This window comes from Pongo pygmaeus, chromosome 16, assembly GCF_028885625.2.
Source record: "Pongo pygmaeus isolate AG05252 chromosome 16, NHGRI_mPonPyg2-v2.0_pri, whole genome shotgun sequence".
Taxonomy (NCBI): domain Eukaryota; kingdom Metazoa; phylum Chordata; class Mammalia; order Primates; family Hominidae; genus Pongo; species Pongo pygmaeus.
In genome coordinates, this window is record NC_072389.2 from 107,592,319 (window position 1) to 107,612,143 (window position 19,825).

General features: G+C 36.2%; 2 pseudogenes; both read left to right on the plus strand.

Annotated features, from left to right (window-relative positions):
* The first annotated feature begins 863 nt into the window (after positions 1-863).
* On the plus strand, positions 864-3,789 carry LOC129013914 (olfactory receptor 4F3/4F16/4F29-like; annotated as a pseudogene).
* A 7,998-nt stretch (positions 3,790-11,787) lies between these two features.
* LOC129013778 (olfactory receptor 4F3/4F16/4F29-like) lies at positions 11,788-12,727 on the plus strand (annotated as a pseudogene).
* Positions 12,728-19,825: the final 7,098 nt, after the last annotated feature.

The following is a 19,825-nucleotide window of genomic DNA, read 5'->3' on the forward strand; positions in this document are numbered from 1 at the left end:
TACAGGAGGTATGAAAATCAATATGTAAAACTGATAGTAATTCCAGAAGGATAAAAAAGAATTGACTTAATTGAAGTGGAGAGAGGAGAAAAGTAAACAGGGGAGAAAAGTATTTTAAAAGTGTCATCTTCTTCAGTGTTGGAGGAAAGTAGAAAGGAAACAGAACATGTTGGTGAGGAAAATAGTTGATGTATTTTAAAATAAGAGTGGAGAATTGTATCACTAGAAAAAGGATAGTAACCATTAACAGAATAGAAAAGTATAATAGTACTTCCAAGTTAATCAGGAGGTAATGAAATGAATATAGTTCTAATAAAACCAACAAAAATTAAAAAATGAAATGTTATCTCTTTTTGCTGATGACGTGATTGTCAAGCTAGAAAACCCAAGACATTTCAGTAAAAAACTACAAAGTGTAGTAAGGTGGCTACATATATACAAAATAAGTAACTTTTACAACAAAAATAAATAACTTTTCCCGATGTTTGCACTTTTCATTCTGTGGCATTTTTTTTCTATGTAGAAATGAAGAAGAACAAGTCTCTCTACAATCTGATTTATCTCTCTTTAAGTTTGTAGATGACTTTGTTTACATTTTCTCTTCTCGATTATGCACTAAATCCCAAACTAAATTTGAGCCTGCATGATTAAAGAATACCAAATGTCTAGGTGTGGAAACAATTCTGGGGCTGGCTCTGCATGAATCTTGTACTATGTAAATTCTAGTACTCTTGAGCAGAATAATAGGCATTTGTGTAATTATTCCATAGCCAGAATGTCAATTTCAACTTAAAAATTATGTTTTTCTTCCTCTTTCATTCTTCAGATAACTTCAGGGTCAGCCTTGCACATGAAGTTGATGAATGGAGAAAAATCACTCAGTGGTGTCTGATTTTTTCTTGCTGGGACTCACGAGTTCTTGGGAGATTCAGATTTTCCTCTTTCTGTTTTTCACAGTATTTTATGTAGCAAGTATGCTGGGAAACATTCTCATTATGCTTACTATAATCTCAGACCATCACTTACATTCCCCGATGTACTTTCTGTTGGCAAATCTCTCCTTCATTGATACAGGTGTTTCCAGCATTGCAACCCCAAAGATGATTTATGACCTTTTCAGAAAATGTAAAGTCATCTCCTTGAAAGGATGCACTACTCAGATGTTCTTTATTCACACTGTTGGTGGTACGGAGATGGTGCTGCTCATAGTCATGGCCTATGATCGGTGTATTGCTATCTGTAAGCCCCTCCGCTACCTGAACATCATGAGCCTAAGAATGTGCATTTCTTTTGTGGCTGTTGCTTGGACCACTGGACTCATCCATTCTGTGGCCCCACTGGCTTTTGTTGTAAACTTACCCTTCTGTGGCCCCAACAAAATGGATAGTTTTTATTGTGATTTTCCTCGGTTTATCAAACTTGCGTGTACAGACACATACAGACTGGAGTTTCTGGTCGCTGCCAACAGTGGTTTAATCTCCACGGACACTTTCTTCATCTTGATTGTGTCCTGCATCTTTATTCTGCTCACAGTTCGTAAACACTCTTCAGGAGGGTCCTCCAAGGCCTGTCCACTCTCACAGCTCACATCACTGTTGTGGTTTTCTTCTTTGGTCCTTGCATTATTTTCTATGTGTGGCCATTTCCTACCTTACCTGTAGATAAATTTCTAGCTATCTTTACTGTCGTTATTACTCCTTTTATGAATCCTGTCATCTATAAATTTAGAAATAAGGACATGAAGGTGGCAATGAGGAGACTATTTCTTAGGGCTTTAAGTATCAGGCAGAATTCTTTTTCACCCAGTCCAAGAAATTCAGATTCATCTTGACTATTCTTGGAAATCAATCGTTTTAATGGAACATTTCACAAATCATTTTAGTTGAGTTAGCATTTTCAGTATCTACTGTGAAATCTCTCCTCAACGGATTCTGTTCTGATCTGGTCAGTTCTTCATAGGAACCCTTGTTTTAAGATCCTGAAAGTATCGATGAGGAATGAATTCACTCTTGGAATGTAGCATCCTTGTTTATTTTTGAAGATTTTGGTGATGGCGATTGCTAAAATCTCACAAACTGGGCACATTTCCCATTAATACCACATTTTGGATGCTGTTGTCCATGGCATGGATTCTCAAAGGCTTATCTCTTCTAATTCACATGTGTACCTATATTCATGTGTTTGGAGTTTCTCAGTGTCTATATACTGAGGAAAAAACAAAATGAAGATAATTGCTTAGACAGCTTTGAGCATTTGAGGCTTTTACCATCTTTTTTAAAATTTATTATTATTATACTTTAGGTTTCAGGGTACATGTCTTTTACCATCTTAATTTGTTCACCAACACACAGATTTAGTTAACACTAAGATTTTTAGATTTAGTTATAATTGGAAGGTAAAATTTGAGGAAAATCATAGAGAGACAACTCAGGAAACTTTAATATTATTAACCAAGAAAACATTTTGAGACCAGAAGATGTAAATTCCTATACCACATAATGTGCATAATTATTTTTTCCCAATTATTTTATAACCAATAGTTATTTTTTATATTGAAAAGTATATAAATATTAAATGATTATAAATGGATTAAATATTTTGGAGATGAAAAGAAGAAACACTGATTTATTAATAAATAAAAATGCAAAATATTTCCATTTTATGTGAACCAGGTTCATAACTAAATAAAGAGCAAATGATACATATGATTGCGCCACTGCACTCCAGCTTAGGTGATAGAATGAGACCTTGTCTTAAAGAAAAGCAAATACAAAGTGTAGAAATTACAAAATATATTACAAAACTGTCTATAAATGAAGAGATATAAAGCTATAATGAAGAAATACATTACACTTTCCACGTGATAAAATAAATTTTATGTAATTATTCAAAAAAGTATACTACTCAAAAATAGTATAAATAATTGCTCAAAGAGAGTATTTCAGTGCTTCTCTGGGTTACCAAATGAGTAGGAGCAGCTGTCATATGAATCTACTATTATTCAAGTGTGGATTAAACAACCTGTTAGGAAACTGGCCTGCTCTTCGTCAGCTCCAGAATGACCTGTAGCAATAAATCCTTGTAGCGGCAGGGCTGTTAGTAAGAAATTGGAAGCAAAATGGTAAAGGCTGAAATGAATATTTCTGACAAATCTTCACCCTCTCCCCCAGACAAATTTGCCACTGAATCTTAGCTATAAGATTGAACCCTCTTGAACTTGAGAAAAGATGTCGTGGCATTCCTGTTTTGTACCCCTTGATTTTATGCATTGAAAACTTTCATCCTAAGTGTTGCATGTGTCTGAAATATCCTCCCATATTTCTAACACTAGTCTTGGTTTCTTTTGTGAACTCCAGACAACATAACTTGAAAGAGCAATTCCATATATAACTTTTATGAAACTTGTCACCTTCCCTGTAGAAACTGGGGTTTTCTGCATTCTCACCTAGATTGGTGATACCACCCAATTTTTTAAAGCTAGAATCTTGGGGACACAGATTTTATTCCAATCTACTAGAATCTTGTCTGTTATTTTTAATATTGCTTGCATTTGTCCCTTTCTCTTCCTTTTCAGTGTCATTTCCTTGGCCCAGGATCTCTTATTCCTCACCTCCTAATCGGTCTCTGGGCATGCAGCCTCCCCTTCCTCCCAGAATCTCTCCAACAAAAAAAGCCACCAGAGGGATTTTCTGTAATGTGAATCTGATCATATGACTGCTCTCAGAAACCACCTACCATATAGGGTGGGAATTCTTTTACCTCTCCAGTTTGAAGAGTAAAAATAAATAAATAAATAAAAAGCTTACAGAATAAGAATATAAAGGAACAACATTTTTGTAGAGCTATACAACACGTTTGTGCTGTTATTACAAAAGAGTCAAAAAGTTGAAAAGAAATGGAAGAGTGTATGAAGTAAAAAGTTACAGTAAACTGAAATTAATTTATTATTGAAGAAATAAAAATATTTAAAAAATAAATTTAGTGTAGCCTAAGTCTACAATGTTTACAAAATATGCAACAGTGTATTCTAATGTCTTGAGTTTTCACATTCACTTACTGCTTGCTCAGTGATATACCCAGAACAATTTCCAGCTCTGCAAGCTTCATTCATGGTGCCTTGTATTCTAAATTTTTATGGTGACTTTTCTATGTTTAGATATGTTTAGACCCACAAATACTTAATAGTTGCCCACAATATTCAGTACAGTAACATGCTATACAGGTTTGTGGCTTAGGAGCAACAGGCCCTAATGTATAGCTTAGGTGTGCAGCAGGCTATAGCATCTAGTTTGTGTAAGTGCAGTCTGTGATGTTCACACAATGACAAATTTGCTTAATGATGCATTTCTCAGAATGCATCCCCCTTGTTATGCAACACATGACTGTACTTTAAGTTAGATTGTTTATAATGCTTACTGCAATGTAAGTGCTATGTAAATAGTTGTTAAACTCTATTGTTTTTTATAAATTAGTATTACTCTTTATTGTTGTATTATTATTTTTTGTTGTTTTTCTTTCTGAATATTTTTGATTTGAGGTTGGTTGAATCTACAGATATGGAATCCATGGATAAAGAAGAAGGACTGTACTTTGGATTCAATTTGCAAATTTCTTTCTTTCTTTCTTTTTTTTTTTTTTTTTAGATGGTTTCACCGTGGTCTTGATCTCCTGACCTCGTGGTCCGCCCACCTCGGCCTCCCAAAGTGCTGGGATTACAGGCGTGAGCCATTGCGCCTGGCTTCAATTTGCAAATATTTTTCTAAAAATTTTGGCATATTTGTTCATGAGACATATTGGTCTGTAGTTTTCTTTTCTTGTAATATCTTTGTTTGGTTTCAGTATCAAGGTAGTGCTGGCCTTATAAGAATGAGTTAGGATGTGTTTCTATCTTTTGGAGGAGACTGTAGAACTTACCAGTGAGTCTGTCTGGGTCTGAAACTTTTCTGTTTTGGAAGATTATTAATTATTAGTTGAATTTCTTTGTTTTTTTTTAATTTATGTAAATTTAAGGGGTACAGGTGCAGTTTTGTTACATGGATATATTGTATGGTGGTGAATTCTGAGCTTTTAGTGTGACCATCACCTGAATGATATACATCGTACCCATTAAGTAATTTCTCATCCGTCACCCCACTTCTACTATCCCATCCTTCCAAGTCTCTGTTGTCTATTTATTGCACACTCTATGTTGTGTACAACTTATTCAGTTCCCACTTATAAGTGAGAACATGTGCTATTTGACTTTCTGTTTCTCAGTTGTTTCACTTAAGACAATGGTCTCCAGCTCCAGCTCCATACATGTTGCTGCAAAAGACATGATTTCATTATTTTTTAAGGCTGAATAGTATTCCATTGTGTGTGCATGTGTGTGAGTGTGTATGTCTATATATATATATATTCCCACATAATAAACCCATCAAAAAGTGGGCAAAACATGAATAGACATTAAAAAACATACAAATCGTCAAGACGCATATGAAAAATGCTCAACATCACTAATCATTAGATAAATGCAAATTAAAACCACCACTGTCATCTTACTCCAGTGAGAATGGCTATTACTAAAAAGTTAAAAAATAACAGATATTGGTGACGATGTGGAGAAAAGGGGAAGCTTATATGCTATTGATGGGAATGTAAATCAGTACAAGCTCTATGGAAAACATATGGAGAGATGTCAAAGAACTAAAAATAGAAGTATCATTTGATCCAGCAATCCCACTGTTGGGTAACTACTCAAAGGAAGAGAAATCATTTTATCAAAAAGATAACTACACTTGCATGTTGATCACAGCACTATTCACAATAGCAAAGACACGAATCAACCTAAGTGTCCATCATGGATGATTGGATAAAGAAATTGTGATTCAATGTCTTTAACAGACACAGACGTATTCGGATTCTTGTGTGAGTTTTTGTAGATTGTGTCTTTGAAGGGATTGGTTCATTTCATCCAGGTTATCAAATTTGTGGGCATAGCGTTATTTATAGTATTTCTTTTTTTAATGTCTGCAGGATCTGTAGTAGTTTTTCTTTCATTTCTGATATTATTAATTTGTGTCCTTTCTCTCTTTTTTTTTTCAGTTAACATAGCTAGAGGCTTATTGATTTTATTGATGCTTAAAAAACCCAGCTTTTGGTTTTGTTGGTTTTTTCATTTTAAAGAATAGTATTTTATTGAATAAGTTTTATTCACAGAAAAATAAGCTTTAATCTACAATGAATGCTAGATCATACAGCAGAAAGCGATTTCTTAGTTTCCCACACTGATGGAAAGGTTTTCACTAAGGAAAAGAAGCCATCAAATTATATTCACAAATATAGTACTCTGTCTCAAAACATTTCACATGATTATTCACAATACTAATACAATGACATAAGAATCAGTCCTTCAGTCGGGTTAAAGTGTAACAGTAATGAAAAAAATGCAAAAATCTAACAAATTACATTAAAACCTTTGTTACATCAAATCAAAGATGCAAATTTCTTACAAAATACAGAAAAATCATAAAATATGTAGTAATTTAAGTTACTACATTAATGATACAGTATAAGAAAGTAGTAAACTCCAAAAAACTATAGGCATATCTGCAAATTTTGGACTTCAAAACAGAATCTTACCACCCAAACATTAATGTAGCATTTATCTTTTTTTTGTTTGTTTGTTTTTGAGACAGAGTCTCACTCCATTGCACAGGCTGGAGTGTGGTGGCATGATCTTGGTTCACTGCAACCTCCACCTCCCAGGTTCAAGTGACTCTCCTGCCTCAGTCTCTCAAGTAGATGGGACCACAGGCATGTGCCACCTCGCCCAGCTATTTTTGTAGTTTTGCAGAATCGGGGTTTCACCATGTTGGGCAGGCTGCTCTCGAACTCCTGATCTCAGGTGATCCACCTGCCTCAGCCTCCCAAAGTGCTGGGATTACAGGTGTAAGCCACCACGCCCGGCACATTTGTCTAATTTGAGGATACAATTGTCCCTTGATTTTTTGTATTGGTTTCCTATTTTCACTTTTATTGATTTCTACTCTAATTTTTGTTATTTCCTTTTTCTGCTTACTTTGTATTTAATCTACTCATCTTCTAGTGTCCTGAGTTGAAGCTTGGATTATTGATTTTAAAGCTTCTTTTTCAACTATGTGCGTTAAGACCAATACATTGCCCTCTAAGCATGGCTTTTGCCACATCCCACAGATTTTAATACATTGTATTTTCATCTTCATTTAGTTTAAAATATTTTTAAGTTTCTCTTGAGATTTCTCCTTTGACTCTTGTGTTATTTAGAAGTGTGTGTTTAATCTCCAAGTGTTTTAGAATTTCCAGCTATCTTTCTTTTATTGATTTCTAGTTTAATTCTATTTTGAACTGAAAGCTTGCTTTCAATTTTGAAAGATTTTTGCTATGTAAATAATTTTTAGTTGACACATTTTTCTTTCTTTACAATATTGTTAGGATGCATCTCCATTGTCTTCCGTCTGGATTTTGAGTTAGAGTTAGAAGTATTTTCTCTACTTGCAGATTATAGAGGAATTTGCTTACGTTTCTTCTAATTCCTGTTTGTTCATTTAAAACGTCATTAGACTTCTGCATCCTTTGGAATTTATTTTGGTGTAGTGCCAGAAGTTGGTCTAATTTAACCTTTTCTACATATAGTTCTCTAGTATCCTCAGGTCAATTATTAAAATGTCCATATCAACTGATATAAGAGGTTATCTTTATTGAATATTAAATTTCCGGTGGCAATTTGGGATGTTTCTACATTTTCTATTTGGTCCCAGTAATCCATTTGTTTATTCCTGTAATTTTAAAAAACATTATAGGAGTCTTTAAAATATTTTATTATCTGTTAAGGCTTCCTTCCTCCTCTTCCTCCCCATCAATTTCCCTTTTCAGGTTTTCACAGCTCTTACTTGTTCTTTCAAATGAAATTTATAATCAATTTAACGCCTCAGAGAAACTTGATGATACTTTAATGGAATGGTGCTAAGTTTAGAGATTAACCCTCAGAAAATTCACATCTTTGTATTTTTCTTTTAATTCTTGCTTTTTTGTGTGTATTTTTTCCAAAGTGTTTCTCACTTTAAAATTTTGTGCTTAAATCTCGGACTTTTCCGGAGTCTCCTCCCATCCCTAACTTTCCTCCAAAAGTTTGGAGGAAATATTAAATTCAAATACTACTGCTCTGGCACTAACTAGAGAGGATGAATTCATAAAATAAACTCTTTGGAGTATTCTTTCTTTGTATTTTTAAAATTAAAATTGCTAGATAAAAATTTTCTATTCAAAAATTTTAAGAGGTTATTCAGATATCCAATTCCTTTTCCCAGAGGTAAGCATTGTAATTTTTTTCTTTTTTATTCTTTATATTTGATTGCTTGTGCATATATAAATATTGTTTTGTCCTTTCATTTAAAAAAATATAAATGATTTCCTGCTATTCAGAGGCATATCATATCTGTACAAAGAGAGCTTTCCCAAGCTTTTCTCATTGTTTCAAATTATTCTGTTATATATTCTATAATTTATTTAGCTACTTCTTCATTGATGAACATTTTCTCCAATCTTGTATAATTACAAATATCTTAAAAATTATTATTTTGTCTAACAAAATGCATACAAAGTCACTAACACCATCTGATACACAGTCTATTTTCAAGTTTTCTCAGTTTTCACAGGATATTTTTATAGCTTTTATTTTTACCTTTGATATATCTATGAACAGTTATTTCATGTTTTGGATTTCTTCCCCTCTATTCCTCTTTTTAAACTAAATTCAAGTTTTCTGGGATTGTGATTAGAGTATGTTATTTGTACTATTTCCAATTTTTGAGATTTCTTGTGGTATAATATATGGTGACATATGTGGTCTCTGTGGATACTTGAAGAAAAGGAATAATCTGTTTTGCAGAGTGTGATGTTACTTAGATCTACATTATTACTTATGTTCTTTAGGCCTTTTATATTAGCCTTATGTTTTTGATCTCTTTTTCCCTCCGTTTGCGATTCACTTACAGCTTTCTCTGTTGGCTTGCCAGGATTCTGGGTGACAATTCCCTTGGATAAATGAACGGATATTGGTGATCCCAAGTCTCCACAGTATCATTTGGTCAGTACTCCCTGTGTACCAATTAGCCATATCTTTCACAGTTATAGCATTTTTATAGTTTGTGCATGAGGCAATGGTAGTTCTAACCACAGTTGAATGTGGTTAAATCTTTGTAAATAGACACACCTTTGGTCTTTAAGTAAACACATTGGTGGCAAACATAGAAATGGCCTAGGGGTATTGGCTTACAGTGCTCAAGTCCTCAAGGGTCAGTATTGAATAGATGTTTCTGATGACAGGTTTGTTTTGTATAGAAATTAATTAAATGTACCTTTTACAAATGATGAGCTTAATGAGCAAGAATCAATACAAATGAGAAGAAAAAGGACATCAAATCAGAATCTAAAATTACTTTTATTTCTTTTTTTTAAAAAAACCTCATTGCTATCTAAAGTTGCAGTCCAAAAAAGGGAGTTAGCACGACTATGAGGCAATCTTGTAAGTGCGAATAGAATCTGATTTGCTTTAGTTCTGGGCTTTACTTTCTTTCTTGACATGCAAACAGAACACCTTTATTTTCTTCATTCATTAGATTATAGTAGAAACTGTGTCTCTTACGGAAAGCTGAAGGATTTTATGTGGATCAAGATAATGGCTGTCTGGGAACTCAACCAGGATGCTCTGAGCTGCAGGTATTATACAAATTCACCTTCTGCTACTATGTTTATTTAAAAAGCCGGGATAAATTATGCATGCATTTGAAGTAGCTTAAGAAACCTAGATGCTCTGAATACTTAAGGACAAAGCTATCTCCTTCTCTTTCACTTATATCTGCCTAGGGTGCTGAGGCTAGAACATGGGACATTCAGAAATGGACTGATATATCATACAATCAGAAAGTCATGAGGAAGAAGCAGTTTTCTCTCCATTCTGGCTGAGAGGTAGACCAGAGTATCAATCTCATTTCTACCTCTTATTGTTCTATCTTGTTGCTTCTCCACTCTTGGTCTTGATGTCCCTAAATGTAAAAAGGATCGAATAATACCAACTTTCACAGTTTTTGTAGATATCAAACAAGATAGTGTATGTGAAGCAGTAATTGTCGTGTCTTGCACATGGTGGCCACTGTTTTTGTTTTGCCTTTTGGTTATCATTATTTCCACAGAAAGGTCACCAAATAGTGCTCCAGACTGGGAGACATTCCCTGATAATGTCTAAGTAATTCCTTAGGCTCAGACATGAAGCTGTATATTGAAATAAATTAGATCCATCTCTTAAAGTGCAGCACAGATTCTGTTTCCTTTTTGAAGACAGCTGTGATCACCCTGGCTCATGAGTATCCTTTCTACTTCAAAAATTTTAGGATCATATTATATTTGAAATTTTTATACATTTTTTATTGTTTATATTTTTTGTGTGTGCTCAGATGTAAAATCCTTAACAGTAGTAAATATTTTAATGCTTCTATAAGTAAATAGTGCCCATTGTGCATGGGAGGCATCTAGTAAATGTTTATTGATTGATTACAAATGGTTATGATAAAGGGCAAAATGAATGATACAGCAGATTAATATCTGCTGTTTAGCAGATTATAGATTTATATAACAAGCTAATTGAGTCATAAAGGGAATTAGATAAGAGGGAGATCACTGTGAAGAGAGAGTCTTGTAGGGGATATGGGACTTATAAACAACCACAAACAAGGGAAAGAAATGGTGAATATGGGAGCTACCCAATGCAGAAAATACCATCATTATGGTAAACTTTATTACATATTGGGATAGCATAGGATTATAAAATAATAGAAATGGCAGACTTGGAAGGATTGTCTCCACCCCTTTATTTTATAAATAATACAACTGAGTTGAAAAAGTGTGCCAAGTGTAGAGGGAATGGGAGGAAGAACTTGGTCAGATTTCCGTGACTTAGGGCGGGGACTTGATCATACTTTTCTGATTCCAAGTGCAATGTCTTTCCACCATTCCATGAACCATGAAAAGTTAAGCACGGCAAGTGAATTTTAGCTATCAATTATGTGGAATTGTTTTGGCTATGTTGCATGAGCTCTATTCATGTGTAGATCCTGCAGCATACATCTCTTTCCTGGCCTTCTCCTTTTCCACCATATGCTGTCACAGTTCAGGCTTTGTGATCACCTCCACCACCTGGGCTGGGCTACAGAAGTGGGACGATTTTAGGGTTTCTACATTATTTTCTTTCCTTATGAGGGAAAGGTGAATATATTCTGATAAAACTGCAGTAGCATGAGGCTGAACATGAGAGAGTATGAATAACGGTAATATATTTCACATGGAAGAAATAAAAAAGGTAAAAAAATAAAGGTCATCAGAAATTGCTTGAGGTTTGGGGAGCACAGTGGCCAGGAATAACAAACTGTGAGGGAGAAATCAATGAGTTCATCTTCATTTCCTCTTTTTTTCCCGTCATGTTATTCCAGTGCATTTAGTGTTTGTTTTAGCCTGATCTTCTTTTATCAAAACCTGTAGATTGTTAGGGAGTCTAGGGAATTAGAAGCAGTGCTTTGTGACAATGAGTTACTGACTATTTTCTGCAACTACAGTTTAAGGGAGTTATATAGAGATGTTTTGCCTTTTTGAGTTAAAGCAATATTTTTTCCTTGCAGTTTGAAACTCATGCAATCGGAGACTCCCCACAAAGTTTGACTTTCTCTTTACTCTCCTTTTCAGGTAATGTTAGAGTCAGCTCTGCTCGCAGAGGCAATGGATGGAGCCAACCTCTCTGTGGTGTCTGAGTTTGTGTTCCTGGAACTCTCTAACTCATGGGTGATCTAGCTTCTTCTTTTCCTCTTTTCCTCTGCATTCTACATGGCAAGTCTGGAGGGAAACCTCCTCATTGTGTTCTCTGTAACTTCTGACCCTAACTTACACTCCCCTATGTATTTCCTGCTGGCCGATCTCTCCTTTCTTGACCTGGGAGTTTGCTCTATTGCAGCCCCCAAAATGATTTATGACCTTTTTAGAAAACGCAAAGCCATCTCTTTTGGGGGCTGTATAACTCAGATCTTCTTTATTCGTGCTGTTGGGGGCACAGAGATGGTGCTGCTCATAGCCATGGCCTTTGACTGATATGTGGCCATATGTAAAGCCTCTCCACTACCTGACCATCATGAACCCACGAATGTGCATTTTAGTTTTGGCTGCTGCCTGGATCCTTGGCCTCATTCACTCAGTGGCCCGACTGGCTTTTGTCATAGACTTGCCCTTCTGTGGCGCTAACGTATTGGACAGCTTTTACTCTGATCTCCTCCAGCTCATTCAACTTGCTTGTACAGAGACCAGTAGACTGGAGTTCACGGCCACAGCCAACAGTGGACTCATCTCTGCGGGGTCTTTCTCTATATTAATTATTTCTTACATCTTCATTCTGGTCACTGTTCAGAAACACTCTTCAGGTGGTTTATCCAAGGCCCTCTCTACTTTGTCAGCTCATGTCACTGTGGTTGTTTTATTTTTCAGACCATTAATTTTCTTCTACATCTGGCCCTTCCCCTCATCACATTTGGACAAAATTCTTGCTATCTTTGATGCAGTTCTCACTCCTTTTCTGAATCCAGTCATCTATACATTCAGGAACAAGGAGATGAAGGCAGCAATGAAGAAACTTTGCCATCAACTTGTGAGTTACCGGAAGATGTCCTAGCTATGCTAAAGATAAACAAAAATGTAGCTCCGCACTCGAAGACAATGGAAAAAATAAAGTCATCAAAATTTATATCTCAATTACTTTTGTGTACTAGGTTACATTTAGGCATTTACCATGTTATTGTGTATCTCTAGTATGCTAATCAATAATGATAAAGGGAGCTAACATTGGAGGCATCTGTGTTTCAGACCCTATGCTGGATGTTTAATATAAATCATTTAATATTCACTATAACTCTGTGCAGTGAGTATTTTTACCTCCATAATATTTTTTATAAGTTAAGACAGGCTGTCTGCTCATTCTCTTTATAATTACTATGTGAAATGTTTCAAACCTAAGCTATTTTTCACCGAATTTCCCACTTTCATTAATCTTCTCTCTCAAAAGGTGCCAAACAGAGAATGTGTTCATTATAATAATTCAGTGTTGGAAGTTAGTGTATTATTCCTCTTCACTGTTATACTTTCTCTGTTTTGAATTGCTTAATGTCCTTTTCTCAAACTACCTACCAAACTGTCACAATGCCTAATTGCTTTCATTTCCCTCACTCTTGCTTTAGTATCTGCTTGCTTCCTGTATCCTTTGGCTACTTAGAGAACTGTTGATTGTATAATAGAAGTATGGAAATTTAGAACTGGAATTTGAGAGTTCATTTGTTCCAATCTATTATTTTATAGATGATTATATTCAGACACAGATGTTAGATGATAGATTTGGAATGAGAATTTGGTTTCCTCACTTTTAGATTAAAAAAAAAATTAAGCCCACTTATTGATTTAGATTCTTGAGCTTTCCACTAACAAACTGTACCTCTGCCCTTCTATTGCCTTTTTATTTCTGACACCAGTGAGCAGAAGAGATACCAGTGAGTTCATTATTCTTTCTTTTTTTAAATTGCAACTTTTATTTTAGATTCAGTGGTACATTTGCAGGTTTGTTACATGGGTATATTGCGTGAAGCTGAGGTGTGTGGTACAATTGATCCCATCACCCAGCTAGTGAGCATGGCACTCTTTTCATTGTCACTGATTTCATATGGTTATTTGTTGTTTCCAAGTTCCTTCTTTATTTGCAGCCCAACAAGAAATTTCTTGAACCAGGTTCTGGTTATTTTACAAAATGCATGATTATATCATCACTCATGTCTGGTCTCATCCGTGGCTTTTATTTGTGTCACTTACTAAAAAAATCCATAACTAAACAGTATTCCTCTGTCTATATTGCTTTTCTACTCTACTGAACACTCTAAATAGCATTTGCCGTCACCTTTCATTCTTTCTTTTCTTTTGTGAGACAGGGTCTCGCTCTGTCGCCCTGGCTGGAGCGCAGTGGCGATCACGACTCGATCTCCCAGACTCAAGTGATTCTCCCACCTCAGCCTCCAAAGTAGCTGGGACCGCAGGCATGTGCCACCATACCCAGCTAATTTTTTTATTTTTTTGTAGCGATGAGGTATCACTATGTTGCCCAATCTGATCTTAAACTCCTGGGCTCAAGCTATCCTCCCACCTCCACCTCCCAAAGTGCTGGGATTACAGGCATGAGCCATTGTGCCCAGCCTACCATCACTTTTCTTATTGCTACCAAATCTAGCAGTTATCTTAAATAAGCTTCAAGAATTTCAGGCATGAATATTACTCCTTTTTTGTTTGTATTAGAGGATCATGGTTTCCTTGAATGAAATATCGGGAACTTTAGAACTTTTGGGACCCAAAAATAATATAAGCCACAGACAAAGTCTTTCTGTTCTATAAACCCATTTTTTGATTTATAAATGAATAACTATGATGATATTACACTAATACCTATTTACTTCAAAGATTCTTTAAAATGTCACATATATACTCATATATCCCTGTAAGTTAGTGATTTTTGGTAGAACCTCGTAATGAATCCATCTTCTTAAAGCATTGACATATTTCAAGATTCTTTTCGGAAGTTATTTTACTCTTTTATATTCACTTTTCTTCTTTTTAAAATTTTGAACTTCTTTAAAACTGTTAATTCTCTTGTAAAACATTTGTTAGGACAAATATATGCTAAGACATTAACTTAACCAGGTGAGAGATGTTTCTTTTTAGTAAAATTAACCGTTGACCAAGGGTTGTCTAATTGAACACTTACGATGTGCCAGGTACTACCCTAAGTTGTTTACATACCTCAACTCATTTAATTTTAACAGCAACTGGGTAGGTCATATTCTCATTCTTCTTTTACAGATGAGGTAACTAATGCACAGAAAGATTCAGTAACTATCACAGGGGGACACAGCTGGTAAGTAGTAGAGCTGGGACATAAATTCAAGCAGCTCCTGCTGCAACACGCTTGCTCCTAATGACCACGCTCCACTACCTCCCAAGATGGTTCAAAGACCCTCTCTCCTGAACTTCAAAAATCTGAACACACTTTTCCTTTCTATAGTTAATAGCATAAAGTGGTAGCATAAAATATGCATCAACTCAATACAATGTAATGCTATTCAAGATTTGTGTTCTGTCATTTAAATGTATCATTAAACTATCCATATATTTACTATTCAAAGGAGTTAAGATTCATAAGCAGCTTAGGTACTAAAATAATGTTATAACTTTATCATATTCAAACACAATTTTGCATAAGTGAAAGACAATGCACCGTCTGTGCTTTGGAGACACTTAATCCGTGATCGAGTAATTTTGTTGCAGGAAAAGAAGGAAGCCTCAGGAACACCTCATGTAGTTCCTTCACTCTCATGGAGTAAGAGAGTTTGCATTAGTCCAGGCAGAGGATAAGCCAATAGAGAGTTTGCATTAGTCCAGGCAGAGGATAAGCCAATTTTAATGACTGTCTAATTGACAGCCGGAAATGACTGAACAAATGATACACTGCTTCTTGATTCTATACCATTAGACATGTCCAAAGTACTCCAACAAGAGCTTAAAGAAAAAACACTAAGCTTCAAGCATAGCTCTTTCTGGTGTATATAAAACGCTTCCTCCTTAGCTAGTATGTTTAACCAGTAGGGCTTCTCTCCTCCTTCCGGCTACCATTTATTAAGTACTGTGTGCCAGGCACTATCTAATTTATACATAAAAATTATATGGAGCAGGCATTGTTGTGTCCTCACTTAGAAAAGAAAATCTGGAGAGGTAAAACGATTTCCTATCATTTTGCCTAAAGTTTCCCTGTTACATCTTTTAGGTGCTATGTAGAGTAGGATCCGAGACACAGTCATCCTTGTGCTAAGGTCAGCCTGTTTGCAGTAGCAAAACCCAGATCTGTGGTGATGTCAACTGCATGAATCCTGCCATTGGGTAATTTTAAAGACCTTGTGTAACTTCGAAGACCTTGCATACTACTCCTAATCTGAGGATGAAGTTATTCTGTTCCAACTCCAGTGCTAGAATCATAATGTTGCTTCTTATGGAAAGTAAAATTTAAGAACTGTGTCTTAGGTTAAATAAACAGAATCTAGGCTATCTTTATAGACTATCTATGGTAGGTTACCAGGTGAGCTTTTATTCTATAACTGTCAGGAGAGTGGATAGGTGACAGAAACAGAGATAGGGATGATTGGCAGAGACCTTGGGGAAGAGGCAGCCTTGTATGAAAAGGTCCTCTTGTATTATGCCTCAGTTTTTGTTATGCCTTATGTATTCCCAAATTTCCAAAGGAGCTTAAAGCTTCTCTATACTCTATAACCATTTTTGGTGGTGAGATTTTATTTATTATCCATTTCCAAGTGCTTATCACAATCAACTATCAAAATAAACTATTTGGGCAGAGCTTTCTGTTTTCCTCACGTTACCCCTAGGGAATGGCCAGGGGAACTAACAGTAACAAAATATCTACTATACTTCAGGGCCTTCATATGTATTCTCATTAAAAACGCATAAAACCTATGAGGTAGGTTTTGCTATCCCTGCTTCATAAATGAGAATGCCTCAGCTTAGAAGTCACACACCTAGAAAGTGATTGATTTGGGGTTAAAACCAAATTCTGTCAGTTTCTTAGTCACAGCTTCTTGTTGCAAGTAACAGATATGAGAAGAGGAGACTTATCTTCACACAGAAGTATTTGGTGGAATTCTAGAGCAGAACCACCAGGAACTGCACCATGAATGGGAGAAGGAAAAGGAACTAAACCCGCTATTTCTTCCAATGCTCTGAGGTCGCGGGCTTCTCATTTGTATTTCTTTCTGTGTCCCATCCCTGTAGCTACATCACTTTAGTTTAAGGGACCAGCAGAAGCTGACCAGCATTTATGAACCCCAAATTTCAAATTTCCAGGAGGGAGAATATGATTGGTTAGGTGAAGTCAGGACCCCCAAGATGCAGGGCCCTTTCTGTGGTCGAGTTACAGATCTCATCCTCTGCCACCTCCTCAGGGCCTTTGCTCTGTCAGTTACTCCCTCCCCCTCCTATATTTTTAAACCATCCTTTCTCTTGGTTTCTTTATATCAGTATTCAAACATGGCCATGTCTCTTCTAAGCTTAAAAACATAAAACAAATAAATATAATCTCTTTCTTGAATCCACTTTACTTCTAGTGATAGATTAATCTCTGTGTTAGTTTCCAAAGGCTGTCGTAACAAATTAGTACGAATGTGACGACTTCAAAATATGTTGATGCCCAGTGCCATCAACAGTGAATTGGATAAAGAAAATGTGGTCCATGTACAGCATGGGATACTATGAAGCCATAAAAAGACAAAATCACGTTCTTTGCAGCAACGTGGATGCAGCTGGAAGCCATTATCCTAAGTGAATGACTGCAGAAACAGAAAACCAAATATCACATGTTCTCACTTGTGAGGGGGAGCCAAACATTGGGTACACATGGTTATAAAAATGGGAACAATAAAGTTGGGTGAGGTAGCTCATGCCTGTAATCCTGGCACTTTCAGAGGCCAAAGCAGGTGGAGGTCAAGAATTCGAGACCAGCCTGGCCAACGTGGTGAAACCCCTCTTTACTAAAAATACAAAAATTAGCCAGGCCTAGTGGTGCATGCGTGTAACCGTAGCTACTCAGGAGGCAGAGGCAGGAAAATTGCTTGAACCCGGGAGGCGGAGGTTCAGTGAGCCGAGATTGCACCATTGCACTACAGCCTGGGTGACAGAGTGAGTCTGTCATACACACACACACACACACACAAAACAAACAAACAAACAAAAAAAAACCCACACACAATAGCCACTGAAGAATGCAAGAGTGGGGATGGAGAGAACAGGGTAAGGGCTGAAAAAATCCTATTGGGTAGACACTTACCTCCTGGGTGATGGATTCATTTATACTCCAAACCTCAGCACCATGCAATATACCTATGTAACAAACTGCACATGTACCCCCTTATTTTAAAGTAAAAGTTGAAAAAAGCAGCACAAAAGATAATATAGTCAGGCAACATATGGAAAAATGTATATGAAATTTTAGCTACTGTTTGTAAACAACAACAAAAAAAGGATATCAGCAAATCATAAAAAAGAAAACAAAAGCTGATGAATTCAGCATACATTTTGGAAGAATAGACAAACTTTCTGTGAATTTGCTTTGGTTACAATAGAATGCTCTCTTATTAAGTGAGCCAATTGGCAAGTGAACTAATTGGGAAATAAGCTTTTTCTGAAACCCTAATGATTTCTTATGGCCGCAATTAATAAACATAGATGCCGTATGTAATAGCAGACACTAACCATGCATCTGTGCTGTATAAGGCACCAGTAGGTGGAATACGCAAGATGTAAAATCAACAGATACTGGTATGCTTTCTTCATGGGTATTTAAATTAAGAGATTTGTAAGTAAAACCTTCCTCATATTGGCACATTCATTTTGTAGACGTTCCCTTGGCTAGTAAAGATAATAGTATTCGGAGTAAGTAAAATATTTGTCTTGGCATTCAAGATTTTAATAAATGACATCACATGCTAATCAACAGGTGCACACTGGAATAATGACATCACACGCTAATCAACAGACCCACTGGAATCAAGTTAAAAAAATAAAATTAAGACAATCAAAACACCAGGCTGCAAGACCTACTGAATTCAAATGTGTCACACTTACACAATATTCTTCCCAGTCTCATTTCTCTGCCTTGCTTGATAAGCAGAATTTTAATCTTTTCCGGGATTCTTCTTCCCTACTGTTCTCTCTAGAGTATTAGGATAGGAGAGTTTGCATATAATCAGTGCTACCCCTTTGTTTTGCTGGCTGTGGTATAGCCATTCTTCTGCTTCAGAGACAGAAGCCACTCTGTGGCACACAGCTATCTGCTTGAGCCACTGTTCATCTCTCCCGAATTGCTTATCTCTGCGTAGCCTGCATGCCACTGCCTGAAACTGTAGGAATCTGGGGACTGTGTGGGGAGGGGTAGAGAGGCTGTGTTACAGTGTGTTCATGTACATCCCTGCTCAGTTGCTGCCCATGCAGTCACCAGGCCTTGCTGCTTAGTCTGGTCTATTCTGCTAGATATCTTTTGCTTTTGCAATGATTTTATCTGAGATGCATCAGACTGCCCTCCTTTGGACAACTGAGGTTTATCAAATCATTCTGTATATATTTGATCTCATTTGTTGATGGTGAAAAGTTTCTTTCCACAGGGCCTCTAGACTTCTTTCAAGTAATGTGACTGTGCCTCTACCTCAGTGTTCTTCAGCCATCTTTGACAAGTAGGAGGCTGGACTGTCCTTGGTGCTGAAGACTCTAGAAGGTCATGTGACTTAACTGAGTTTTGTATCAGGATATAAACTCATTGAGGAAATAACTATAAAAATTACTTATTACAAATCTGTTGAATCTAAGACAAAGCAGGAGTGGGAGGGAGCTGATGTTCCTTTGAGTTAGTGAAAGTTGGAGTAACAGCACCTTAGAGCTCTGGATAGGATGTATATCACGTGCCTATATTAAAAATATTTCTAAATGAGACTTAGTCAATCGATACAACTGAGAATTGTTAGTTATGGAGCATTTAGTTGATTGAAAATCATGGCTACAATATTTTGTAGCTCCTCCTGCGAAGAGGTGGAGTCTATTTCCCCACCTTCAATCTGGCCTGGCGTTATGCTTGCTTTGATGAAGGAAATATGACAAAATGTATGTTGCATGAGTTCCAGAA